Genomic DNA, 26,814 nt, shown 5'->3' with positions numbered 1-26,814 from the left:
TAATCATCCTCCTCGCTGCAGCGCTGTGTGCACTCTCATTAGAGCAGGGAGGCTTTTCTCTGCGCACTCGCTCGGCTCCCGCTGGCAAAACAACGCCTTCCCTGGCCGGGCCCTGGGCCAGGACTGCTGGGGAGGGCGAGACGGGGGAGGGGGTGGTGAGGCAGAGCGAGGAGCGCAGGTCATCTCAGCCTCCGTATCTCCTCGGAACACGAAGGAGATGGGGAGGGTCCACACGTAGGGTGGCAAAGTACGAACCCGGTACCAGATCCTTTGTGGGGAGGGGGGAAAATTGCTGGGGTGGCTATGACCTACTCTCGTTCCCTGACCGAGGCTAGAGTGGGGACCGAGGGGAGATGAGTGTCTGGTTTGGAGAGAGAGGACGACACCGAAAAGGCTCCCAAAACAGGTTTTGTCTCATCTGTCTTGCGAACGACCTCTTAAGGCTAGAAGCCTCATCCCAGGGGAGGCGGCCTTTCTACCCTCAGGAGACTCGAGTCCCCAGGATTCGGGCTTGATCGCACAGAGGGGGTGAGAGATGGGGGTGGCCGAGGCGCGGCTGTGCCTGGCCCAGAGCTTCGGAGCCCCATTTTCTCCTCTGCGATCTCTGCACACAACAGCAGGCAGCCTTTCCCGGCACCACGCGCCCAGCTGCAGGGCCCGGGAGCAGGTGTTCCTGCCCAGTCCGCCGGAGTGGCGGCTCTGCGCTCTCCCGTCCCAGCTGCGGGGTTGGGGAGTGGAAAGGGGGCACTTAAGGCAGTATAGAGGGAGGACTCACTGGAGCTCGAGAAGGGTCCTAAGGACTTAAATGGGGATGCCCCCAGGTCGAGTGAGGCCCCTGGGGCCAGAAGGCATCGGGGATGACGCGCAGCCGGCCGGTCTGAAACAGCCCTGGGGGCCAGCAAACTCCGCACGGGGCGGCGCAAGGGCTTCCGGTGCCGGTGGCGGCGGCGGGGCGGCTGGGAAGTTCCCGGGGCGGCCGCGAGGAGCACCCTCCCCTCGCTGCCGCCGCCTCGCAGCTTTCGGAGCGGCGCCCTAGGAGCCTTTCCGAGTCTGGCAGCGCTGCTCTAGGCTGGCTCAGGGCTGGGGGCTGCGGTCCTGGCCCAGCCCCTGGCGGGGAGGGGTAGGCAGGGGCCGGAGACCCCGCAGGAGCTGCGGCGCGCCTCTCTGTCCCCGCCTCTCGCCGCTGCTGATATGGCGGGCACGTGAAGCGCAGCTCGGCGCCTCGGCGCCAGTCAGGGAGCGGCCTGCCCCGCCGGCTCAGCTTACCCGTGGGCCCAGGAACGCGGAACCGAGCCCGGCCGGGCCCCGCAGAGCCCGCGCCCCCGCCTCACTCTCAGCTCGCTGCGGCCCCGCACCCCCGCCTCGCCTGCGCCCGGCCTTAGGGCCGCGCCAGACGACTCGCCTGAGGGGAACTCAGGCTGACTAATGGGTCGCTTGTGGGCCTTACGTGAGGCCCGGCTGTCAGCGGATGCCCGCTCGCTCGGCGCCTACGCCGCGGTCAGGCTCTTCGGGGAAGGGCAAGAGGAGGGGTTTCCCCGCTCGGCGGTTTTGGCTCCCCGGGGACAATCCGGCGGCCGCGGCTGGCCCCGGGCTTTAGGTCGTACAACCCGACCCAGAGGGGGTAGAATCGGTGTGCGCCCGGCGCCAAGGTGGGAACTCGGGATGGAGGGTGAGGAAGTGGGCGCTTCGGAGCTCTGAGCCGGAGGTTCGTGCAGAGGCTCATCAACTCGGCCTGGGTCGCCCGCCTTGATGTTTCCGATCTGGGGCCAGCCGCTGGGCTGGGGGGAATTTACAGGCCGCCTTGCGGGCCTAGAGTTCTATACCGAAACCTCCTTCAATACAAACGACCAGAAACCCCTTCGTGAGATTTTTGTGTGGAAAGAATGATTTTTATAAAACTCCCCGAGAGTCCAGTTCGGCTGAGAGTTAGCAGGTTCTGAGACGTGTGATGCCTTCTCCTCTTCCAGGGGCCTGTAAAAATCAGTAGTTTCTTATTATTTTGCATTAACAACCATTTCGTGTTGACATAGTTATACGACTCTTCCGAATATAACTACCTGTTTAGTTTCAACACTCGAGCGATATGGTGAAACACAAACACCGATCAGTAACTAAGAGCAGAAAAACCCGTCTGCGAGTTTGGGGCTGGATGCAGGATAAATGCTCATCATGCATCCCTGGTTTTATTCATCCTAATTACACTAGTAATCCTGCCCCCCACGAGAAAGCCTGAAACCCGGGAGTCGAGGTGCAACTTTTCCTGGAAAGCCCGGGATTGGGGGAGGGAGGCAGTTGCTGAAGTAGAGGAGATGGGTTTTAAATGTCACTTCCAAATGAAAATACTTCCCTTCTGCCTTTTTTGTTTCTTTTTTCTTTCATTTTTCTTTTCTTTCTTTCTTTCTTTTTTTTTGATGCAGTTTTCGAAAGGAGCATTTGGGCGAGATAAGAAGTGACCGATCAAAATCGCTGAGGGGAGGTTGTAAGCAGCCGCTTTGCCCCAGCTTAATGTTATCTTATCTTTCACACTTGCATGGCGGAAAAAAAAATTGGCTTATCTTCATCCCCACCCCCTTCTCGCCTTAATTGCTAAAAAACACTGGCGTGTTAAACCGGGAGGAAGGTCTCTGAATCGTCAGTGGAAAAGGAAAATTCAAAAATGTGGGCGCCTGGGGGAAGCAAGGATGGCAAGATTTATTCCTTCCTTTCCCCCAGGCTTTTTCTAGCACAGTGTAGAGGGGCCAGTCTGGGGTGGAAGGCTCAATGACCAGATTTCTGGGGATGGCCTTGGGTCCTGTGGCTTCCCTAGGCCTCGCTTTCTCGCTAGGTTTCCCAACCTCCCCTTCCCTTCATCTCGTGAAAGCTGGCGGTGGGTCTCATGTTGAGGCCTCTCACTCTGCCCCCCCCACACACATATCCCCCTTTTGGGGAGAGGGATGTAAGGCTGGGACGCATGGCCTGCTGGAAATCATTAAAATATATGCAAGTGTCTGCGAACACACTTTTAAATCATGGCGTTTCCCCTCCACGCTGGTATATTTAAACTCCAGAGCGAGCTGGATCTCCTCCCTCTTAGTCGTTTGTCTGTGTCACCGACAGGCCGCTAATGGCCGGGCTTCCAGGCGCTGTGCATTATGCATTAGCCTCCTCCCTCCGCCGCACACAGAAGGTTCTGTCAGGCCTCGCAACACAACCCCCTCCCTCCCCCCGCCCCTCCCTCCATCGCACTCGCTGCGGCCGGGGGCTGCGCGGCTGCTAACGCACTGGAGACGCAGGGATGAGGGGCTGGGAGGCGGGGTCGAAGGCAGAGCAGAGTGGGCCTGGAGGGGGAATGGGAGCAGATAAAAGTGCCGTGGATTAGGCCTTTTGAACTCTCCAGCCCTGCGCCAGCCCCCAGCTTTGCTCCTGGCTGCGACCTTCCCAAGGCAACCACCCACTCTCCTCTGCTCCCAACTTGGTGGGGGCCTCAGAAATATTTAGAGACAGATCAGAGTCGCGTTTCCAGTTGCTGGGCTGTACTCCCTTCCTTCCCTGAGCGAGGGGCTGGCAGGGCCTTCCAGATACCTCCAGTTCCCGGGGTGGTGTGTCTCCGCAGGGGTCCCGCGGGAGTGGAGGAGTTAAGCTAGACCCAAAATGGCTGGGGCAGAAGGCCGGCGTGCTGGGTCCGTTGGTGGTTCTCCGCCCCTCTCCCCGTGGTTCCGGCTCACTGTCCCTAGACGGGTAAAATATGAGCTGGAGGCGCCTTGCTAAATAAGCAGCCAGGGCGGGACGTGGCGGCCGGGTTTATCTGCAGGAGCATCCGGCCCAGCGCGGAGGCTTCGAGGGCTCCTAAGCTGGGACCAGGTGGAGTGCAAGACGGAACCTCCTGGAAGTCGCCTGCATTTATGCTTATTCGGCTGACACCCATCTACCCAGCTGGCCCCTCAGTGTAAACGGTAATTTACCTACTGGTCTCTGGTGGGTTTGGGGATCTCAGAGCCTGACACTGAGCTAAGAAATTCTGAGGCAGTTGCTGCTACCATGTTGGCTCTGCATTTTGGACTCTCCTACTGGAATGGCTCAACAACTCTTCAAAGGCTAGGCAGAAAGAGCAGCCATATTCAACTTGGCCATTCCTAAGTCTAGCAGTCTCTTGCCATGGAAGGCAGCTACCTTTAGATGTTTCCGGAAAACTGAAATTCCTGTGATAAGGATGCCCTATGCTTGGGGTGGGGGGCAGTGGCTCTTTTAAGGGCCACTGAGTTATTCCTGAGTTCTCTTACAAAGTGACCACAGAAGACCGTTAGTGTGGGTATTTGTGTTTATTAAAATAGCTAACATTAATAGCTTGGCTCACACTATGTAAAGTAAAAATACATTATCTGTAATCACTTAACTCCCATTTATTCCAATAACCAGTGTCACAGACGGGAGAGCGCCATTGGAGGCCTACAGAGCTTTGTCATTTAGATCTCACACATATGTTACAAATGACCCTCACACACAATATTGGGATCCCAGGGTTCCCCAAACACCAGGTTAGATCCTCACCACGGGATGCGTGGCCTTTTCCCTAGGCCTGGGTTGTGGTTGAACGTGTGGAAAGAGGCCCTGGCAGGCCTTGCACAGTCAGCCTAGTCTGAAAAGGGCGGCCAAGCTCCAGGCTTGCTCCCGGAAGCACCGACCTGCCTGCCCAGTTGCAGAGCCTGGGTAGAATCCATAGCTGCAGAATGCCTGAGAGCCTGAAGTCGAGCCATACGGTTAACGGGGAGACCCTTCCAAGGGGAGGAGAGGTGGGTGAGGAAGGGGTGGCCCACCGCAGCTCAATTCCAAGCACCTCTCCTCTCAGTGCCTATTTCTTTCTCTGCTGCCTCTACGGCCTCCCCTCCCTTGCGCTCACTTGCTGGCTCTCTCCGCCTCCTCTGCTTTCATTGAAATCCTCCCCTTGCTGAGTTCCTGGTGTATCGGCCTGACCCCCAGGTCAGCTCCCTAGGGGCTCCAGGGAGGGCCGGAAAGGAGGGAGCAGGGGAAGGCCCTGGCTGCCCGCACATGCTGCTGCAGGCTCCTGGGTGTCCCTAGCTCCTGGAGCCTCTTCCTGAGTGGGGACCCGAGATGGGACTGCCCTTCCTGAGCTTTCTGCTTCTCCTCCCTGGGCCAATAGGTGTAAACTCCCTACTCCCTCACTCCCCCTCCTTGGAGCACTTCCGGAATAGCTCACATTTTAATTCCCAGTGAGTAATGAACACCCCCCCCCCACACACACACACATTCATAGACTCATGCCTCTTAGGACTCCCATAATAAGATATTTTTAAAATCCCAGAGTTGGAAAATGTATCCCTCGGAGATGGAAAAGAAACCCTTTAATCCCACCAGCCCGCATGAGGATACCTTGGAGGCAAGACTCCTTAAAAAACGGTGGTGGAGGGGGTTGTGAATGCTGCAAATTGCGTCAAAGGCAAATTTACTGGCCTATTTGTCTCCAGCATCAAATTTCTCCCCTTCACATTTACAGCGTCCTCTCCCCCCTCCATTCATTTTACCCTAAGACTTTTAAAGTTAGACAAACAGGCCCCTTTGTCAGCAGCCCCTGGAGGCTACAGGACTCTGAGAGGCAGCAGGCTACAAGCACTCTCTTGGTTCGGGATTTCCCAAAAGTTCTGGATGGTTACATGCAACTCCTAACTCGGGGGAAAAGCCTATGCTGTGGGGGAGAGTTGGGGAGGCTTGGGAAGAGGAGAGAAGGTGGCCGGGCACAGGGCCAGGATTTCTGCTGCTGCCTAACTGAGCCGGAAGAGCCTGGCACGGCTCCCCACTTGCCCAGGCCAGCTCTCCCGAGCGGCCCACAGTGGCACAGTGGCCTCCTCGCCTGGAACTATGTTCAGAGAGTTTCCCCCACAAATAGCCAACTTCAGCTTTCCCGGTTATTTTAGATTTGTTTTGAATAAAAGGAGTCGCTTCAAAAAGAAATGTTGCTACAACACACAACCAGAGGCTTTTTCTCCAGCTGTGTCTGTAACTCGCAAGCGTTCAGTCTAATAACTTTTAATGTCTGGCCCTAAAATGTCTTTATAAAAAATAGCTTTACAGCATAATAGTCCAGGTGTCTTTCTGCTTGTTACCGGAGATTAAAAAAATGTGTGGGTTAGCTTTCAGAGACGTCCACCTCCAGAAAGACGGGAAGAAAACCGGGTACATTCCATCATGCAGGCAGGCGTGGGTCCTGAAAGTAGTGGTGGCCCAGCAGGGCTGGGCACTGTTTGCGGGGGACACTTGCCTGCCTGTCTGTCTTTTGCATCCCCGGAGCATATAAGCAGCTCCGGAGCATGAAGATTTAATTCTGCCCCAAGTTTCGGGTTTCAAACGGTAGAGATGTTTCACTTCTGCTTTGAAAGGGGCTGTTTTTATAACTATGTGCTGAGAACTAAAACAGAATAAATAAAATCGCACCTAAAAACAGTCCCACAGTCAGTATTAAGTCTAATTTTTAAAAGGTATCTGCTAGCTAGAGCTGATTTTGGCCTTGACCTTGACTTAGTAATCAACTTGAGATGCTTTTGATTATTTTTGGCATGGAGACACTCCAGGATATTTTAAAACTTTCCGTGTGGATTTACAAGCCACCTCCATTTCGGATTGATGTTCTCATCGAGCCTGCACCATCTTGTCCCTTAGACAGAAAGAGACTCTCCACCGCCAGCATAAAGACCCTACCGAGCAGCCATGTGGGGTCACCTTTTGCTGGGACGTCCGGGCCCTCGGTCTGGGTGCGGTTAGGCCGTAACACCCTTCCCCCACTCCCAACCCTTCCCGCCAGCTTCACGAACTGGGGCTTCTCGGCTCGCCCCAGAGGCTCTGCGCTCCGGGGAGGCCGGAACCTCGCCTCTCCGCTTCCCCCTCCCGCCTGCCCCCGCCCTCCCCCCGCGCCCAGCGCCGCGCCGGGTGCGCTGGAGAAGCTCAATACGTGTCAATTGAATTAACTGCTGCGGGCGCGGGGTGTACGATCAGCACGACGTTACCGAGTGGAAATTTATGGGGAGAACGGTATAAGCCAAAAGTTGCTCCCTGCCAAGGAAAATAAAACGCGAGAGATAATCTCCTAGAGAGGAGGTGAGGGGCCAGGACAGATCCTCCAGCCATCTGAGGTGCAGACTGTGAAATGCCCGCGAACCGGCAGACATTCTGGCGGATCTCCGCTCCCCTAAGTCCCCACCCCTCCACCTCCGCCTCCTCATGCCCCAAGGGCTGCCTCCTACACCCCCTGCCTCTCCAAACAATTCCTACACAATTGAAACGTCCGGGGAACTCGGGCACGTAGTTCGGGCAGAACGGCCACCGGTGCCTAGGGCGGTGTTTTCAGGTAGCTCTTGACGCCGAAATGGGAAAGGGCTCCTCAGGGAGGAAGGGGCACCCCAGGCAGTGGGTAGGCGCCGGTGTGCACTCGCCAGGCTCTGCTTGGTCTCGAAAGGGACGCGTGGCCGGGAGAGCGCAGCGCTGGTGGCAAGAGGCAGCGGCGGCTGCCGCTGGGGTTTGACAGCTTTGGCAGAGCGAAGTGCGAGGCGCTTTATGGTAATTGCGGTCCTCCACTGGCCTTCTGGGTAGCGAGGGGAGTCTCGGCGCGCGGCTGGGAGAGCCGCCCCCGCCGCCCCCCATCCCCTGGGCTCCGGATCTGCGGGCCGCGCTCGCTGCCGCTGCCACCGGAGTCGGTCTGGGGCTCGCCCAGGACGCGCGCCGGGGCCGGGTGTGCGCAGCCAACTCGGCTCGAGTGGGGGAGGAGAGGGCGAGGGGTGCGCCACCCAAGTGGTCCGGGGTTCGGACCCCGAGAGGCGAAACGCGCCGGGCGGGGAATCGGTGACGACTGGGGCACCTCGGGCAAACCTTTCCTGTGGAATCATCCCTCCGAAAGCCCACCGCCAAGGCACCGCAGCGGAGGGTGAGCGGAGGCTGGGGGAGCTCAAACTTGCGAGAGCTGGAGGCGGCGGCGGGCGGGCGGGCGGCTGTCGCCCGAGCGCTGCGCCTGCGGGGGGAGGGGAGGCGGCTGCTGGGAGGGAGGGAGGGAGGGAGGGAGAAAGGGCGGGCGGAGGGAGGGGGAGGAGGAAGAGGAGGGAACCGAAGAGGGGGGACGCGTTGGGATCGCGGCGAGCGGCGGCAGACGGAGCCCGGGCTCCCAGCGGCAAGGTGAGGCAGAGCTACGCTCCTCGCTGAACGCCAGCCGAGCTCCGCGGCTGCGGGGGAGACGCGCCGAAGCCCAGATCGCGACCAAGACCAGGAGCGAAGCGGGCGGTGGAGGGGGAGCCCGAGAGCCGCCGGGCGGGGAGCCCAAGCCGCGCTGTCGCCGTGCAGAGACGACTTGGCCAACACACTCACACACACACACACACACACACACTCACACACACACACCCAGCCCGAGCGAGCGCTCGCGGCAATCCGTCAACATGGCGCTGGGGCTCCTGCCCGAGCGCGGGCGGCAGCAGCGGCGGCGTGAGAGCTGCTGAGCCCTGCCGAGCCCGGCTTAGCCGCGGGAGCCCCGAGGATCGCTCAGGGCTGTCGCCACCTGCCCCGAGGCTTTGAGCCCGCCCCGCCCCGCCCCCACCCGGCCCAGAGCCCACCCCTCTGCGGGGCCGACCCCGAGGGCAGCCGACTAGCAGCAGACGGCGAGTGAGGCGAGCGAGCGCGGCGCCGCGAGCGGGCTGCGGGCAGCCGGGGACGGCAAACTTTGCTGCTCGCCGCGCTTCCCCGGCCCGGCTCCATCTCTGCTCACTACCGTCGCCACCCCAATTTCCTCCCACCCCGCACACCTCTCCCCACCCACCCAGCCGCCCCTGGCTCCTCGCCGCCTCGACCCTGCACTGGAGGAAAACTTCAAAGCGCTGGATCGCCGGTTCCCTCCTTACTCTCCGGCCAAGGATTTCAGGTCAGTGCCCGAAACACCTTTCCCCGGCGAGGACCAGCGAGCGGACGCGCGGCGGGCTGCAGTCAGCCCCCTCCCTCAGAGCCCCCACCCACCACGGGCTGCTCCTCCGACTCTCACGCACCCCACGAAGCTTTCGCCTCGCGCTTCTCTTTGACTCTACTCGCTTTCGTTTTTATTTCTTAGCTCTAAGTTATTAAAAATGCAGCCAAGCTAAGCGGCCCCGCGTGGGCACCTGGGAGGGGTGCGGCGGGGGGGGGCCTGCCGCCTCTGGCGGGGGGGGCGGGAGGAGAGCTGGGAGTTCGGCGAGTGGAAGTTTGCAGCCTCTGTGCCTGCGTGCTCGGGAGCGCGGTCGCCGCTGAGCGCAGCGAGTCGGGCGCGGGAGGGAGGGGGGAGCTGGGCTGGAAGCTGGGAAGCTCGGCTCGGCGTTAGCTCGCGAGCAGGAAGGGGAGGGCGGCGGGTTCCCGTCTGCTTTCTTTTTCGACTTGGGAAAGAACTGTAAAAACCCCCAGCCGTCGCCGCCTCGTCTCGCCTCTCCGGGGGCCGCTCGTTCCTCCTAGTGGAACGCGGTGTGTGCGTGCGCCAGGGTGTGTGGCGGACGCCCCGGCCGAGCCGAGCTCGACCTGCCGCCGCCGCCGCACAACTCGGGAGGGGAGTCCCGGGTTTTTTCTTGGCTTGCCCCAAAGCACAAATCACGTGGATTAAAAAAAAAAAAAAACTACTAGGAAACCGACCAGAGCGTGAGGTTCGGGTCTCGGCCCGTCCGCCCTCCCGCCAGGTCAGACGCTTTGTTTTGTAAATGTTCTTGTAAAACCGCAATCCTTGCCCCCTCCTCCCCTCCTTTCCCAGCCACTGCGGGGTAGGTTTTAAGTTCTGAGACCCCGGAGGTGGGGGTAGACTGTGCGGGGGCGGCGGCGGGAAGGGAGGGCGGGGTGGGGGGGTGGAAATTGCGAGACCTGAGCCCTCCGCTGGGCAGCGCGGAGTCTGGTGGGAAGCCCTTTTGGGCGTGTGCGAGTCTGCGGCCGGAGGAAGTTGGTCCCTCTCAGAGGGCGTGCGGTGCATAGGCGAAGAGCGAAGAGGAACTTGAGCACCCGGCGTGATCCTCGGCCGCGGCGGGGAGGGCGAGGCGCCGCCGCGCCGCGGGGCCCGTGCTCTGAGCAGGCGGGCGGCTGTGCTGCAGAGCCTCCGCCAACTCGGGGGCTCCGGGCGGCGGCGACGTGCGCCTGCTGTTTACCAAGCAAGCCCTGGGGCGCCGTGCGCGGAGCCAGGCGGCTCGAGGCACGCGTGGTCCTAGCGGGCTTCCCGCTGCTGGCGCTTTCGGGTGCGAACGTCCCCGGGTCCCCGAGACGGCGGAGTCTGACCGCGTGTAGGCCGAAGCCGAGCCAGGTTTAATTTGCTGTTAATGAATCTTTTCCAGAAAGTCCGAGATCTCCAGTTAGAGGCTGTGAGTGCCCGCGCGCGAGGGCGCGCGCCTCTGGCGTCTGAAGGGTGGGGGTTGGGGGAATGGAAGAGCGAAGGAAGGGGGAGGGTTACGTGTATTTAAAAACAAACCTTAAAAAGAAGCCAGCGCGCTTCGAATAGGTATTCGCATAGCCTCCCTGTGTCTAGACTAGATAGCTCAAGGTTTTAGGTGGGTTTTTCTCTTTTCTTTTTTCTTCTTTTCCTTTTTTTTTTTCCTTGAGAGAAGGCTAGTGGTTTTAGGTTCTCAGGTTTGGAGAAAGACCCTTAAAATGGCCTGGGAGTGAAAATATGGAGGAAATGGCCCACCCCAGAAGGTGGTGGGTGGTGAACGAAGAGTGACTTGGGTATTTCTAGCCATCTGACACTTACCGTGGTACTGGAAACGGACACGGCGAGCCGAAATCAATCCTTACGAGGTGCTGGATTCGGTTTTGCCAACAGAATTGCTTGTGTGGAAGGCATTTAATTGTCGGCCTTGGAGACTCCTGTACGTGGACACTTTGAGAATATGTTTGCTTCTCAACCCTTCCCACTCCACTCCCGATTTATCTGGTCTGGGTTTTACAGTGTTGGTTCTCGTGTTTATTTTGGGCATGATTTCACCGCGTGGAGGAAGGGGGGAGGTGGCGATGCTTAATATGCCGTCCAGGTTTAATTCGAGGCTGGTCTTCCGTGTGCGGTATACGCCACCGCTCACCGGGATTGCCTGGGGTAGTTAGGGGAGCGCGCGGGGTTCGGGCGCCAGGCGCTCGGCGGGCAGATCGGGGCTGGGGCTCGGAAGGCCCTAGCGCTGTCCTTTGAGGCGCTGTCACCAGTAGGTGACTGAGAGTTAATTAGGAAGTGTTCTCCGGATCAATGGGCCGCACAGCTCATTAGCGATTCTCTCCAGCTCTTTGCAGGGCTGGCCGGGCCTCTGCCTCCCACACAGGCCGGGGCCCCGCGGCTCCGGCTGCGGAGAGCGCCGCTGGGAAGTGGGGAGGGCGGGGCAGTGAGGGGCAGCAGGGAGGCTAGTGTAACTTCTCCGGGTGGCGCGTTGCGTGCGGCGCGGCGAGGCCCGCGCAGCCCGCTCTTTCTTCCTGCTCTCGGTCGCCTCGACTGTGTCTTTAACTCGCTCCCGCTCGCGTTGCTGCCTGGCTGCTCCACCCCGCCTCCCTCGCCTATCTCTTGTTCTCTAAGCACGACGCCTGTGCTCCCCGCCCAGTTTAGGATTAGACAAGATAAAAATAGGACTGCCCAGCGCGCAGAGCTGTGACTGTGCCCCGGCAGCAAAGCTGGAGGGAGCTTGGGGGGCTAGGGCCAGGGAGGACCTGCGATGCGCTCGCTGCGCCCCACGCCCTTTAACTCCCCCATCCACCCTGCAGGCGCGGTCACGCTTCCCAGGTTTTGTCCGCCGGGAACTGTGCGGGCAGGGGGACCTGGGCAGGGTCTCCGTGCTCTCGCGGGTGTTGTTGGTGTGCCTGTGATAGATCGGTCTAGACAGGCATGCAGGCTCCCTCCCCGGCTGAAGGACGGGAAAAGGGGGGGGGGCGGGCGGCGGGCGGCGGAGGCGGCGGCAGACTCCCGTGAGCAGCGAGTGAGCGAGCCAGCCTGCGGGCCCAGCGAGCAGGGTGGAGAGAAGGCTGCGAGGGTTTCGCTTAACTCTTTAAAGGCGGTGGGGAGTGTTATGTGGGGTGGTCAAAGAGCCTAGCAGAAATTCTTGGAGGCACAGTAGCCCGCCCCCAGGGAGGGAGGCGGAAGTCTGGGCCTAGGATTTTCCTTTCTCTGCATGCTCACATCCTGGTGTATTGGGCTCCGTTCTTCGACAAACCCACAACAAACCCAACGCAGCTGCTAGATGATTTAGTTTGACCCAATTTGACCCGATACCTCTCAGTGGGGGAGGTGAGAACACAATGGGCATCCTCACTTAAAGGAATTGAGTTTGGGAGATGCATATGTAGACCTCAGTGTTCCCAGAGAGATCTAGTAAGGGGAGATCTGCTGAGAGCTGTAGTCTTGTGAGGCCTCTGATGGAGATTGCTGCAGACTGAAAAACCCAGCCTGAAATGCTAGGCCACTGTATACAGGTATGCATTGGAGAGAGCAAAGAGGTTCTTGAGTTTGTATAGATGCACTTTTAACCATGAACTTGTGAAGAGTTAGAATCAGATATGTGTTGAGAGACTCCCTCCAAACATGAGTTGGCCGGTGATGTGTACAAGATCAATAATTTGTATTCACATACGTGGGGTCAGTATTGAATTGGTTTAAAAATTCCTTATAACTGCAGGCATTGGTCTAGTTCTTTCCAGAGGGTGAAATTGGTGGGTGTATAAATAAATCATTAGTAGCACTCCTGTCTCCTTTCCCCTCCTCTCTCTTTTAGGGTTTGTGGTCTAGATCTTCTAGTTGCATTTAAACTACAAACTCTTATTGGTCTGGCTTGAAAATGAGTCACATTATAGGCAATGCAAGAACATAAGTAGTAGTAGGGAGGTGTACGTGTTAGACAGGAATGCTCAGATTAAGATGTGCGCCTGGATGACATGTGCTGAGACAAATCAAGACACTTGGGCTCCGATGCCCACAAGGAACAAGAGATAACAAGAGATAGAGAACTGGCCAAGAGAAATGTAAACATGGATTTGCAAATACAGAGGAGACCTACAGTGATATTCTAAGAGAAAAATCCCAGACTTTGTTGAGCTGGAAACTAGGGCAGAATTTCTGTAACTGTGTTCCAGAGACAAAAGCCCATTTAAAGGTGTGAAGAGGGTCACTTGGAAACACGAAAAGCATTCATATGCATATATCCATGCTTAGATACACAGGCTGAATGACAAAAACTCAGTAGCTGAGGAAGACTTGGGCAGGGAAGTGTGGGCCACACCACCACTTTCACACCCTCATTCACAAGGAAATAATGCTTCTTTGGCTAGAAGGGAACTGAAGACCAAGCGGCCTAGCTAAGGGTGGATGGCCCTCAAATACTAAGATTACTTCTGGTTATAGTTTTTTCCCACCTAGAGCAGAGAGAGGCTATGTGTTGTGCAAGTAGGATTTTGAGTTCTTGACCTTGAGTGGATGGAGGGTAGAGGAAAAAGAAAAGTAGCTTTCCACTTTGGGTCAGGAGGGATGGATGGATGTTGCACTGCTCAACTGTTTGCTAAGGTGGCACCAGGGCCTAGTGGACTGATAAAGACAACTGAAATAAGTGTGAAGTTCGGCCTCTGGGAGGAATAAAGGGGAGGTATGCTTTCATTTTCTTTTGGAGGAGACCATGCGGGGACAGCCTGCATAGGGTAGATTAGCAGGCGCCTCTGTGACCCCAGACGCTCACGTAAACTAGGCTAGGGTTTGATTTGCCCGCGGCGTCGATTTGCCGCGGTCCCTCTTTGTCTGAGCCCAGCCGGGAATTCCAGCTTTTATTGGGAAGACCGCACTCGGGTGGAGCCCGCTCGGGGTCGGACGGGGCAGGGCTGGGCCAGCGGCTGGGCGGGAAGCTCATAGGCCGCAGTGCCGCCCGAACCTCTCGACAGCCTGGACGGTAGTCAGGAGCGCCCCGCAGCCCTGGCAATCAATACCACCTTGATGGTTTCCTCGAGGGCGCTGGCCTGTCTGACCCAGCCTGGCCCGCCGGGTGGGGGACTCAGCGTCCCCACTCCTTCTCCGCCAGCCAAAGGCAGTAAGGAGCTCAGATGGCCCTTTGTTAGGCCCCAGGGTCACACCCGTGCCCTGAGGGCCACAGAGGGAATGGAGAGCGGTGCGGGGGTGGAAGCGTGGGGGGAGGAACCGTCTAGCTTGGAGGCCTCAGGCTCCAGTTCACATGGTTCAGGCGTGGCAGGGCCTCACACGGTTCTGGGAGGGGAGGCCGAGGCCGGCCCTGGCTGCCGTGGCTGCTTTGCAGGTGTGTATGGCCGGCAGAATTCCTTCTGTGTGCAAAGCCGGCTGCGCTTCTGGGGCCTGGGTGGCAACGGCCGGGTTGAGAAGCAGCGGGCGGAGGGGGGGTGACGGGGGGGGGAGGGGCAGAAGTGGATGGCCTTCTCAGACAGCCTTCCGCGTGGCCAAGCTGCCTTCATCGCCAGTACTTGGCCCAGTACGTCCACCGACCCCCTCCTGGCCTGGCGGCTTTTGCTGTTTATCCCTAGGATGTTCCTCAAGAAGGGAAGTCTGACTTAGTGAACGATGCTTTTCTACAGTATTTCTGTAGAAGGCCCCCATTTCCAGAGCAAAGCTCATCTCCGCCTGCCCCGAATGGAGAGTCTCAGAAATGGGGGTCCCCACTTGGTTAATTTTAAGAGCCATATCATCACAGCCAACAGCACCCCTCAGCACTCATGGGCTCGGATCTCTGTGATTAGACTAGCGGGGAAGTCCGCTAGGAGAAGATCCTGACAGCATAAAATATAATTTGTGATCTAAAAGACAGTTTCCAGTATAATCTCATTATGCACCACAGACTCCCGGTGTTATTTTGTGGAAGGCGGACAATGATCAATTTACATTGACCCAGGGCTGGGCGAGCTTTTAGATGGTAATTGCCATATTGATTTGCATGCAAAAAGGAGACCTGCTAAAATTAAAGACCGGAAGCTAAATTAAACTAAATTTATTGTCTAGGTGCAAACCAGAGGAATTATTGGGGGAGGGCGGTGAGTCAGGTCAGGGTGTCAGGGGCAGAGCAGGTGAGAGGCCCCAGAGTTTCAGGAGGTCACGAATTAGGGAGTAATGTTTGCCCTTGTGGTTTCATAATAGGAGGGAACTTGTTTAGGGTGTGGGGACCCAGAGGGAAAAAGTTATAAACAGGCACTATTGCATTGAAGGCACTGGGGTCTTTTAATGCTAATAGTAACTGCGAGAGGGAGGAGAGGGTTATAGGGGTCTTCCTGCACCATTTCCAGCACCCCAATTTCTATTGTTCTACCCAAGCGCTCGCAATCGTGCCAGGGACACCCAGAATTTTTATATCTGAGGAGTTAAATGTTTTTTTTTTAAAGCCGCCCATAACCTTTTCCGCCTCATTCACTCTTCTTCCTCCCTCCTGGCATGTAAGCTCCTTCACGGAACGCACGAGTGTGGGGCGCACTGCAAGCGCGCCATGGGCAGGCTCAGGGACCATTGGAGGCTGCGAGTTCCTCCCAGGACGCAGCAGTCTCTGAGTCAGCTGGACGCCGATCCCTTGGAGAAGCCGCCCGCACCAGGTGGCCCAAGTGGGGGGAGGGGACGTCTGCCCGGACCACAGTCTCGAGGTGCCGGGGGCGGGTCGCCTCCCCTGAGGTTGGGGCCTGCACCGAACTGGAGGGCGGGGATGGACTGGAAACGCTGCTGCCTCGATCTCGGAGGTCGAAAAGTTTAAAAAAGAGCGAGAGCGAGTCACTGGCTGGGAGCCAGGGGAGGCTGGACCGCGGGGGCGTGTTCGGCTAGCTAGAGTGGTGAGGACCCGGCGCCGCCATCGCCTCGATCCCTCCCGCTGTGCCCAGGCTCTTGCCCGCCCAGTCGTTCTTGGAGCCATTTCGTACATCTGGAGCCTCGGCCTCTGGAGGAGCAACCAGTCGGTGCCCCTGCCGGTTCCTATCTCCACTGAGCCTAGCTAGATACCTAGAGACAACCGTCGGGTATGGGTAGTTCCCGGAGCTTCTGAAAGCCTGGGGCAGACCTGGAAACTAGAGATGCATCAGGGAGGGTATGTTGGGCGCCGACCCCGTGTTTCTGGGACGAGAAGTTGGAGAAAGGATAGGCTTTTTTTGTGTGTAGGGGGTGGGGCAGGGGTCCAGTAAGGCCTAGCATCTTGCAAGCCACTTCCATCTTAATTCCCTCCACCACTATACTTGGGTACCTGAAGTTTTTCGTTAAAGCCCTAGGAAAGATAGGCGTAGGCACGCTTTACAAAGGGCTTTTGCTCTGTCTAGATAATTTGATTTATTGCTTTATGTGGCAAAACTAGGGTGGCAAGCCTAATTCTAGTTCCAGGAGTCAGCGCTTCTTGCAGAGACCTGAAAGTAGGGACCCACCTACTACCCCTGCCTATTGGCTCATGGAGGAAGAGAAAGTGGATCCTTGTTGGAGCTGTGGCCTCACACCAGGGTATTCCAGTATAGGGAGATGTAGAGAATGGGGGTGGGGGGCGGGGCGCTACAAAAAACTTCACATGCACCAAGATAGACTTCAAATGCACTGAGACGACTGGATGTAGAAGCAGCTGAGTTCCAGGTTCCTTGTGGACTGAGTTGCCTAGGTGTTAAAGGCTATCCTTTTACCCTGGACTTGAATAACAAGGCCTACGGAAGTCTTCCGAACTTCTTGGGGATTTCGAATGACACAGTTAAACCAATAATTGGCTCCTCTCCGCAACTCCAGTACTGGGTTTGACCGTGGCCCATTTTTACTAGCTGTGTGACCTTGGGGGCAAGTTATTTATGGCCTCTGAGCCTCCGCAAGTTTCTTCATTTGTAAGACTGGGAATAATTATCCACCTTAGGATCAAAGAAGAATACTTGGCACATAGTAGGCCCCAAGGATTAGTGATTGATTCAGATGACTGGTCATGTTCTTATAGGTTGCTCCTCCAGTACTCTCTGCCCCCGACAGCCTTCTGAGACCCCTTGAGACTTGAGGCCAAAGTCTGGGGACCAATAATAAGGGTTATGTTCTCCCCAGAGTATCCCCAAGGATATTTCTCCGGGTCCACCTCCATGGGTTCCTTTTTCTCTTTGTCACAGCTCTTTGCATTCTTCATTTTAAAGGATTCCATATGAAAGGACTTGGATTTTTTACCCCCTAAGTGGGATCATTATATGGTTAAGAATTGATTCCAGAACCTGTATGTGGGTGCTCTTTAAAAGCGAATCTTCTCGTCATTCTTTCGGGGGAGGGAAGAGCAGTGGCTGGAGGGGAGAGACCTGGGTGGAAGAGGTGAAGGGGTAGCCTGCTGTTGAGGCCAGAGGTGCTGTGGTTTGTTTGATAGGGATTAAGTCCGGATGTTATGAGGGCTCAGTGTGGTTTTCAATAAAGTCTGCCAGGGATTGCTTCTTTTATATAGATATATATTTTAAAAAATTACTAGCATGAGAAGAAAACCAGACCTGTATGGATCTCGGCCGGTAGTAAGCTACTGTGATCAGGTTTCCTACTCGACTCCCAGAGGGGAAGTCAGCGTTTGATTGAAGCTACACTTGGTTCTTGACTCTCAGGGGATGCCTGCTCTGAAACAGGAGCCCTCCCTTTCTCTCCTCCTCCCCCAACCCTTTCTTTCTTCCCCTAAAAGCCTTTGTGCTGAAAGAGCTTCAGTAGGCACGAATCCCTGGTCCCTCTCTAAAGAATGCCTTCCAGCCTTTGCTGACATTGTTTCGTGAACAGTGGGTTTTACCAGGCCAGCAGTCCCCCACCCTCCCATCTTAGCTCACTATTTTAGAGGTAGGGTATGGCCAGGACATGCCTAACTGTGATGCTTTCACCCTGTGTAGCTAGGGCCTTGTCTGTCATCTGAAGACACCTTAACCTTTGCCCTAGGTGCCCCTAGAGGGAGGTGAAGGTGGGGAGAGCAAGGACAGGGGGCTGTTGAAGGTCTGTTTGTTTTCTTAGAGCTACAGAGGCTGAGGATGGAATGAGGTGAGTCTGAGAGTTTGCATGTTCCAGCTTTGGGTGTAAAACTTGGTTTAATTGGAGAAACTCATAGGCATTTAACAGTTCTGTAGAAATGCAAACTTGAAATAGCTTTAGGCCAGGTCATTTAGGAAAGAATAAATGAAGTACAGAAATGTCCAAATTCTGTAAAATCCTCCAGTTGTCTGCCGTCCCATAAACACATGACAAGTGCCAAGGCATTGCCAGTCAAAACACTCGTGGAATCAGCAGCCACCACCCTTTGTATTTATTATTTTATTAACAGCATTTTACACAGCATTTAACAAGCACAGCCTGCCTGCTTTGCACCGTGACTCTCAGCAGACTAAGGGGTGGAATAGTGCTGGGGGTGAGAGGAGTGGTCTCTAAGAGAGACTGCTAGCTAGAGAATTCTCTTCAGATGGGGAAGGAAAAGTAGCATTTGGGGTTGGCCCCAAAGAGAAGACAAAAGTAAGACTTTGGAGGAAGACATCTCCTCCCTTCTCGGGAGGAAAGTTGTGCAGATGCGGTATGTCTGGCCTCTGCTTGGTTTCCAGAAGGTGAAACCTGGTCTGTTTCATGATACTTTGCCCATCATTTTTTGGCGATTTTCAAGTATTTGTCTGCTTTCATTCTATATCCTGGTGGAAAGTTTATAACGAAAAGTAATGCCTTTCTTAAGTCATAAAATGAGCCTTGTATGATTATTTAATTAAAATCTATTTAAGGACCGATTAGGCGTGTAATTTGCGCTAATAATGACGATTATGGAAATGTTCGACTTAACCAAAAATCATAAAGGAGACATTTTGATCAGTGGGGCAGCCAGTGAGTATTGAGGGAGATGGACTATTTCCGAAACACAAGGGGCTGCAGAAAACCCAGAGCTGCCTGGCCAATGTGACATGGCAGGAGAGCCCACGCTTTGCTGAGCATGGAAACCAAACCGACCCTGGGAGTCTGAATAACCTTTATTCCCAGCTGAGGAACTGGGGGAGGGGTGCTTCCCCAAGCCACCAGGAGGAGAAAACTCTGGGAGCTAGCTGATAAACCATACCGAAACCTTGGTAAAATGGCTGTGCTCTTTTGCTTTGACAATCAGCAGCGACAAACGCATGCTGCCTTGGCTAGCCCTGGCTGGAGCCTAGAGGGGTGGGGGGAGAGGGGGGTCCCTTGTTTCAGAGAAACCTGCCAGCTGCTGGGCTTGGTGCGAAGGCTGCAGAGGCAGACACAATGCTGCTGTTGTTGGTTTGATCTCGAACTGTGGATTGTTAGTCTGGCTTTAACTATGTGGTAAGGGGGGAATGTGAAGGCTGTTTACAGCCAGTGCAAATAATGTGACAGCTGTTGGTGCACGAGCAGCGCTGCGCCTCCTCGCGCCTCCTCGGCACTTACACAAAGCGCACACTATGCAGGCCTGCCGAGAGCTGCAGAGGTGGCCTCCACTTTCTGGCCAGAGTGCGTCCTCAGACAGAGAAAGCTCAGCAGCAGACCGCCCCCCCCCTTCCCGCCTCCCGCCCCTAACACACTCCTGACTCCCAGGATTGGGATGGAGGTACACGATGGTATGTGTATTGTGCTTTAGGAAACTTGTTAGGCACAGGTGGAGGGAGAAGGCTCACAGGGTCATGAGTGTCAGTCTGGAGAGGTTTGGCCAGGAACTGTGGACCTGAATCCTCATCCGATTATGACAAGATTTTTAAGATTTGGGGAGATAACATTCAGCCCTAAGCAATCTTGTTGGAAAGAATGTATTATTAACTGAAAGCTTTCTGGAAATTACAGAGGCTCTGAAGGCCGTTGTTCCCCTCTGAAATGGCCCTGTTATTCAACAAGTTAGGGAGATAGGCTAGCGCTGTGTGGTCTGTGCTCGGTACTGTTTTCCTGGATTGGAAACACACGTGTGTAGGTTCCGGACCCAAAGGGTGGTATATTTGGGTGGAAGGGGTGTAAGTTGGGTTCTGATTACCCACATCCCTTAACCTTTTTTCCCTAGCCTGCCCATTTTCCAGAGTGTATTTGCCTTCAGCTGCAGGATACAGAGGTGCAGTCCTGAGGTCTGCCCACAGTGCCACCCCACTCTGTGACTTAATCATCTAGAGGCCCACGGCCACAAACCCTCTATGAGTTTCTGGTCCCCTGCCAGGCGCTGCAGGGAGGTGCCAGGGTGAGAGGGAGAGCTGTTGGTGGCAGCAGACACTCACTGGGCCAGTCCTAGAAATGCTTGGATGGCCAGGAAGGTGTGCCTGCCTCTGGGCTGTCCTGGGGCAAGCTGGGTATAAAAATCACCCCCCCACACACACACACACCCCATCCCAAGGTGGAAACCTTCACATCCCTGGCCCCTGGGGTTTGGAGGAGGGTCATTTAGAGCTGACTTAATTCTATATCCCGCCCTTTTCTGTGTGACTTTGCTTGGTATCTGGGTGTACAGCCTACAGGATGTCTGCAAATCAAATCCCTACCCTGCCCCACCACCCCCAGGTCTCCTCTCTCTGAGTTTTAATGTGGACTTCTACATCTAGTTGGGTTCCCTAGTGGGGAGCTGGGAGATGCTTCTGGAGTGATACATGAACTTCGGTGCCAGTTCTATAAATTGGTCTCTTTTTATGACGTGTGCCATTTTCTGTAGGAATGTTGCTTGCAAAACGAGTTTCGCCTTGGAGGAAAGGCGGAAAGATAAACAAGCCTGCAACGCCAAAACACTGGCAGTCTTTCCCTCCTTCCAGCTCTCTTAAAGCAGCCGGGCTGTATTTCCAGGATTAGACTTCATGCTTGTGAGGAGGGACTCTGGTTGGCTTTTTTTTTTCCCCCAAGCAAATGCAAATTAGAGAAAAATAATTTTCTTTCAACGATATGCAATGTATTAGTCACTTGTTATCGTGCTCCAAGGCAGGCCTCATTTGCGCGTCTGCCAGCTCGCTCACATCTGCTCCACGCTGTTCGGGGCATTTTAACCTTGGCGGTGTCGTGTCTAGTCCCGCGGATCAAGGAGGAGTAATTAAGCTCTGAACAGCCAAAAAAATTCATGGGCCCGCATCTATGCCGCACTTGTTCCACAGCTTTGTTTGGGGTGTTCTGAGTTCCAAGACTGATAGCAGACATGAGGTTCCCATTGTTCCTTGTAAAGAAAGTGGGCACCCCCTCCTCCTCTGACCCTCATCCCCAGCCTTCCCAAGATCCCCAGGCAGCACACAATCAGTAAGGAATGTGGGTGCAGACCACAGGACTCTATGTTTTATGCACCTTTTATTCGTAAAAAGTTCCTTTGTGCTTCCTGTGTACTAATGATAGCTGTTGTTAATAGCCTTATGGTATCGCTTGTTCCTTTGTGTGTTGGGGGTGGAGGGATTAAGTGTGTTTTATTCCTGCAAAACCCTGTTGGAGACTACAGTGAATTGACATTCTCCCCACCCACCCAGTTGTGTGGATCATTCATTCTGGATTTGCCCCCAGGTTGTGTAGATGCCAAGTGGGAACCCAGCTCTGTAGAGACTAGACAGAAGGGGGTGTGAGGTTTTGGGGCGAGGGGGAGAAGAGTGAGGGCGATTAACTGTATCCAACCTAGGTTTCCTGCCCTGGGTCTCCTCTTGTTGGGGAGGGACACCAGCTTTCTAATGGGTCCCCTTCTTGGATACACACGTGGTCGTGTGTGGCACAACCATGAAAGAAAGTGAAAGGAACAAAAAGCCGCTGTAGTAGCCTAGAAGGGGGGGGAATGTCCGATGTTTGTCCCTGAGGTGACCTGGGGCCATGGCTTGGCAGGGGGGTGGGGGCAGGGTGTGTATGTGTGTGTGTGTGTGTGCGCGCGCGCGCCAGCCCAGGTTGGGCAGCAACTCTGCCATCATTCTTGCTGGTGCCCTCACTCCCTCTTTACAATTGGCTACACTTGGCTTGCATCATTGTGGCGGGGGAGGGGGGAGCGGGAAGGCATCCACGGGGGGCAACACTCCAGTCTGATCGGAAGGGAGCCCAGGATGATGGCCCAGAGGGGTCTCATTGCCCATTCCCCAGGTGGGCTTTGCCAGCAGTACACCTTGGCTTCTCCATGTCTCCAGCCAAAGTTGCTTTTTTGTCAGATTCAATGGCGGGGACAGGAGATGTGGTGGGAGCTTGGGAAGGAGGACCACAGAGGAGCACAAGGGGACCCGACGGGTTAACCTGGGTCAGGGGATTGCAGCGGTTTCTGGAAGGCCAGGGGGGTGCCTGGGGACCTCCGCGGAGAAGTGGAGGAGGGGCGGGCGGGCTGGCAGGCTGGCAGGCGAGCCCGGAGCCGCCGGCCTGGGTGTGTGTGGTGGGAGAGAAAATCCCTTTGTTGCCGACCGATCACGCTCCAGGCTGAGCCGGGGGGGGGGGGGGTGTGCGCCCCTCCTGCTCTCACCGCGGAGGCCACCAAGGGCCAAGTTCACTCCTGAACGATTGGAGTGGCTCTCTGCTCTGACTCAGGCGCCCTGCAAAGAGGCAGGGAAGATTCTGGTTGCTTGAAAAGGTCAGGACCCACGAGTCTCTGTTCCGCCCTCCCCACCTCTGTGCGCCTCTCTCCCTCCCCTCTCTCTCCCTAACAACCCCCTTGCCCCAGCAGCTCAGTCTGTTACTAATGCAAAACTTGAGGTGTGGGTGGGGATGCCCCTAGAGGCAATGGCCATGGCTTGGAGCATGCCAAGAGACCATGCCTGGGCTGGCTGGATGACTCCGCCCAACACCCTCCCCTCCAACATCCATGGAGTGAGAGAGGACCAGCGTCCCTCAGCCACACCCCTGGAAGCCTGTGGCCCTGCCCTGACCTGGAGAGGCAGCCTTGAGGTCCCCCACTCTCTGCTGTTACTCACACTACTCACAAGCAGTTCAGGAGGACCCGCCCCAACTGCATATCCGGAGAGCTTTTTCTTCTCATTTCCCACCCCCACACAGTCTCCCCCATCCTAAAATAACTTCTTCACCCCCTCACCCTCTTCTTTGACACCAGTAGAGAAGTGCTGCTGTGCGCTGTGCGTGACTCAGTCTGCACTTGAAGCGGCCCCAGGAAGGGCTCCCACGTGGTTTGCTTCGATGAAATCCACACAACTCTGCTGAAGGTCACCCCTCCCTGGCCTGGCCCCTCTCCGTGTCCCTGCCTCAGCCTTCCCATTGCCACAAAGAAACTATGCAGCAATTCTGGGGTTTGTTTCACAGTATGTTTCGTGGAGTCAGATGCTGTTTAATGGGGTTAAACGTGGCCTGTATCAGCTATTGCCAGGCAAAACTCAAGTCCATAGTGCAGTTTAATCCTCTGGAAAACATGGTGGCAAATATTTACAGATACGGGGACCAAGGTTGAAGAGGTTCGGCCACCTGCCCAGAGACACACTGTGCATGAGGGTTAGAGCTGGGAGGCTGTGGTGACCATATTTTCGCATGTTCTTTAGATAACCAGGCATGCAGTGGAGGGGAGGGGTGCTTCTCCAAAGAAGGTCCCCAGCCCACTGCACATTAGCTGAGATCCCCGATGCCTTCTTGGCCATCTTAGCCAGAAGCTCCTGCAAACCTGTCCAAGCCTTCTTGGTCACTAACTAGATAACTGTTTGATTGGGCCAAGGGGAACCTAGTGATGGAGACTCGAAAATAGTGCACCATTAGGGCTGGTGTGCAGTGTGGGAGTTGGGATGGTTTGATAGTGATGCTTTCCATTTTGTTAGTGCCACTTGACAAGTGTGATGTGCAGACTAACCGATCAGCACCTCAAGGGCGGAGGCACAGTGGAAAGTGGCCTGGTGCCAGGAAGAGCAGAGGTGGAGAGAAAGGAGAGGTGCCAGTAGTAACCTGGTGCTGCCTCACCTCCCCTCCCTTCACTCCTCCTGGCCTCTCAGAGTCACTGCTCCTTCCTTTACAACTTGCTCTTTGTTGTCTGCCAGGGTAACTCACCTTTAAGGAAAAAACAAACATTCCCTCCTTTTCTTCAATCCATAATGGTGTTCTCAAGGAATAATCGAAATGGTGGTGGTGGGTGCTGCTTGGGGCTCATGTGCCCCCTCATGTCCTTTCACAGAAGCAGAAGTACCCCTTCTCAGGGATGCCAAGGTTGGGGTGACAGCTCCTAATCTTGCTCCCTCTGACCTCTTTCTGCCAATCAGGCCCTTCACTCCAGTGTCCAGGCCAAGCTCAGATACTAATCATAGCTCTTGGCTTCAAGAGCAGATGGCTGCCCAAGTCTGTTGAGGGAGACCCAAACTCTCCTGTGCTTTCAGTTACCTCCAAACTGGGAGTTGGAGACCCCTTGGTTTGTGTCTGTTTTTTGAGCCAGATCTCTCCCCGGAACTGGTATTTCACTGGGCAGCCGCTACAATTCCCATCTGTTCTTTAGAAACCAGTCACTCTTCAGTCTCCTTGTCTGACCTCTTCTCAGCCATCTTCCCTCTTCATCTGTATTCCACATCTTTGCCCCGTTCTCTCTACTACTGGAAAAAAGGGTTAAACCCTAGAGCCAAGGTGTAGCTTCGTAGCTCACAGTCTGCAAACAGGTTGGTGCTTGTAAAGTGCTTTTCATGAGTGACTTCACACATCTTGGCACTTCTAGAAGCATAGCCTGCCTGTGGAAGAAGTGGGGGGAGCGTTGAGAAATAAGTGCAAATGAGCCTCTTATATATAGCAGCAAAGTGCTTGCCCTGTTTGTCATCCAAATATATCATTGTCCTCTCTACCATGTCCCACGGCCAAGGGTCAGCAAAGCCAGTTTTGAAGCACTTCCCCTTAGAGGTAAAAAAAAAACAAAAACAAAAACAAAAAGGCCCCAACTATTTTAACAGCCGCTTCTAGAAGTTGAGTGGGATAAGCATCGCTGGATGTCTGCTTCTCAGTCTCTTTTGTACCCTCACTGTTCCCTTAGTAATACATCCCAGAGAGATAGAGGAGACGAGTCCCCTTTCTTCAGTAATTTTGGGGTGTACACAGTATGGCCTTTGCTAAAGATATTCCTGCTGGGGATTTAGGATGCTCTTGTTTGTTGCCCTAGAGAAGGGCCTTGTACCAGGCAGGGTCATTGCTCATTGGCCCTTTCCACTCAGCTCTATCTTTGACCAGGGATGTGAAGAGTTAAAAGTCTTTAAGCTTGTTGCAATGAAATTATGGCTGGCAGTGGCGCCGCTGTTTGTTCAACAGACCTCCACTTTTAAACAGTTCACAAAAAGTTCATGGGGCAGCTAAAGATTATAAGTGTGTGTGTGCGTGCACGTGCATGTGCGTGTGTGTAGTCAGGAGGATCCAGCAATGTACTCCCCCTTTTGTTTCTTCATGTTCAATCTTGCCCATCCCCCATCCTTCCCCAAACACACACACAGATGACACTGAATCGCGCTCTAAGCCTCAACACTCCATCTGACCCTGTGCATGTGGGAACACTTCATTCTGATGTCCAGTGTCATTTATCTGTGCAGCATTAATATTGAAAACCCCACAGGACAAGCCTTGGAGAAGGGGAGAAGCTTTCAAAGTACCCAGCGATTCCAGATGTCTCTAAACATTTACCTTTCTGCCAACTCCAGGCTGCCCTTTCAAACGAAGGGGGCTCAGTATGATAATTGAGGCAGCACCCTTCCTATTTCCTCAGTCAGATGCTTGGAGATCCTTGTCACAAAGTGACAACTAAAGGAGGTGTGTAGGAAGTGGCTTGTTTAAGAGGAGGCCAGTTTTGAAGACTGGGGACTCTGGAAAATTGAGGTTTCATAGGCATACACTCTTCTAACCTCATCCTTTTCTTAGGCATTGGATTGAGTGACCCTTTTGTTCCTCATGTAATTTCTGCATTTCATCATGACACACAGCTAGGGGATGGCATGGTGCAGTCCCACTGCTGCAGCCAGTGACCAGGATACTTGAAGGAATGTTGCTCCACCTTCTACGATAGGCCACCCAGAATATCTTCCTTTTGTTAGGATGGGCGGCAGGGGTTAGGGAGGGGACACTTTGTTGAATGTGCCTTGTGATCAGCCCAGCACCAATGGTGGTGTTCCTCCCAACTTGATTTTTGTATATTCGGAAGATGGAAGAAAAAGCCCACAAGCCCCCACGGAACCTTCCTCAACACCCAAGTTTGTCTTTTTGGGACACATGACTCTCGCATTGGAAACACACCCCAGTCTATCTGAAGAAAGAGACGCTTCCTAGAGAAATATAGCTCCTTCAGAATCCCACCAGGCCTGCCATACTCTGCAGATGTCTGCTTCATCTTTCCTTCTCCCCTAGCTTTATTGTTGAGCTCTGACTGTGCGTGGCGTTTCTGTATATGTGGCTCTTGATTAATAGACGGTGTTCTGTGTATAGGGGCCAATGGGGGATGCTGGTGGACAAAAGGCCTAGATAGGACAAAGAAATGCCCAGGGACAGTCTGGCTTTTGGATTCAGGTCTCCCAGGTGCTCCTCCACCCCCACCCTCCAAGACTCTAGTAAAAGGAGTTCCCGAACCCGGTGCCTCCAACCCAGGCAGACCTGGCAGTCTGCTTGCGTGCTAAAGTGTAAAAAACGAGCATTTGCATATTTTTTCCTGCTAACAAAGGAAATGTGTTGACTTAGGGAACATTTGGGCTTTCGGAAACTGTGTGGGTGGGTGTGTGAGGGAGGAGGAGAAAGAAAAGTTCCCCTGATGATCTGCACACCAATGATTTCACACTTTGATTTGGGTCGGGGTAAAGATGCAGTGGCCAGTGAGACAAGGGAGCTGATGATGTGATTGTGAGCAGGGAATTGCCCAGGGCCATCGGTCCCAGGCATTAAAGGCTCCCCTACTTATTAACCCAGCATTTAACAGCAGGATATGGGCTGAAGCGCAGTCAAAAGAAACGGCTCAACCTCCAAAGAGCAATTAAAATCCTGCACGAGGATAAATCACGCGCCGTGATAATCCTGTTAAT

The 26,814-nt window shown here is 55.0% G+C and overlaps 1 protein-coding gene across 9 annotated transcripts in view; it reads left to right on the top strand.

Moving 5' to 3' along the window:
• The window catches only part of BCOR (BCL6 corepressor), a 111,617-nt gene that overhangs the window by 58,784 nt on the left and 26,019 nt on the right, over window positions 1-26,814 (top strand). For 3 of the 9 annotated variants that reach the window (XM_011380744.2, XM_011380742.2, XM_011380743.2), the window contains exon 1: window positions 8,094-8,893. The exons of 3 other annotated variants lie outside the window; for them this stretch is intronic. The gene's annotated coding sequence lies outside the window, so the exon portion shown is untranslated. Of the gene's footprint in view, window positions 1-7,280; window positions 7,337-7,630; window positions 7,910-8,093; window positions 8,894-10,158; window positions 10,335-26,814 lie in introns of those variants that run through there. 3 more of the 9 variants (XM_011380739.2, XM_023523701.1, XM_011380740.2) reach the window with 3 other exon arrangements.

This window comes from Pteropus vampyrus, unplaced genomic scaffold (genome assembly GCF_000151845.1).
Source record: "Pteropus vampyrus isolate Shadow unplaced genomic scaffold, Pvam_2.0 Scaffold404, whole genome shotgun sequence".
Classification (NCBI taxonomy): Eukaryota; Metazoa; Chordata; class Mammalia; order Chiroptera; family Pteropodidae; genus Pteropus; species Pteropus vampyrus.
Note: the sequence above shows the minus strand (reverse complement) of the source record. Positions and strands in the feature narration are given on the sequence as shown.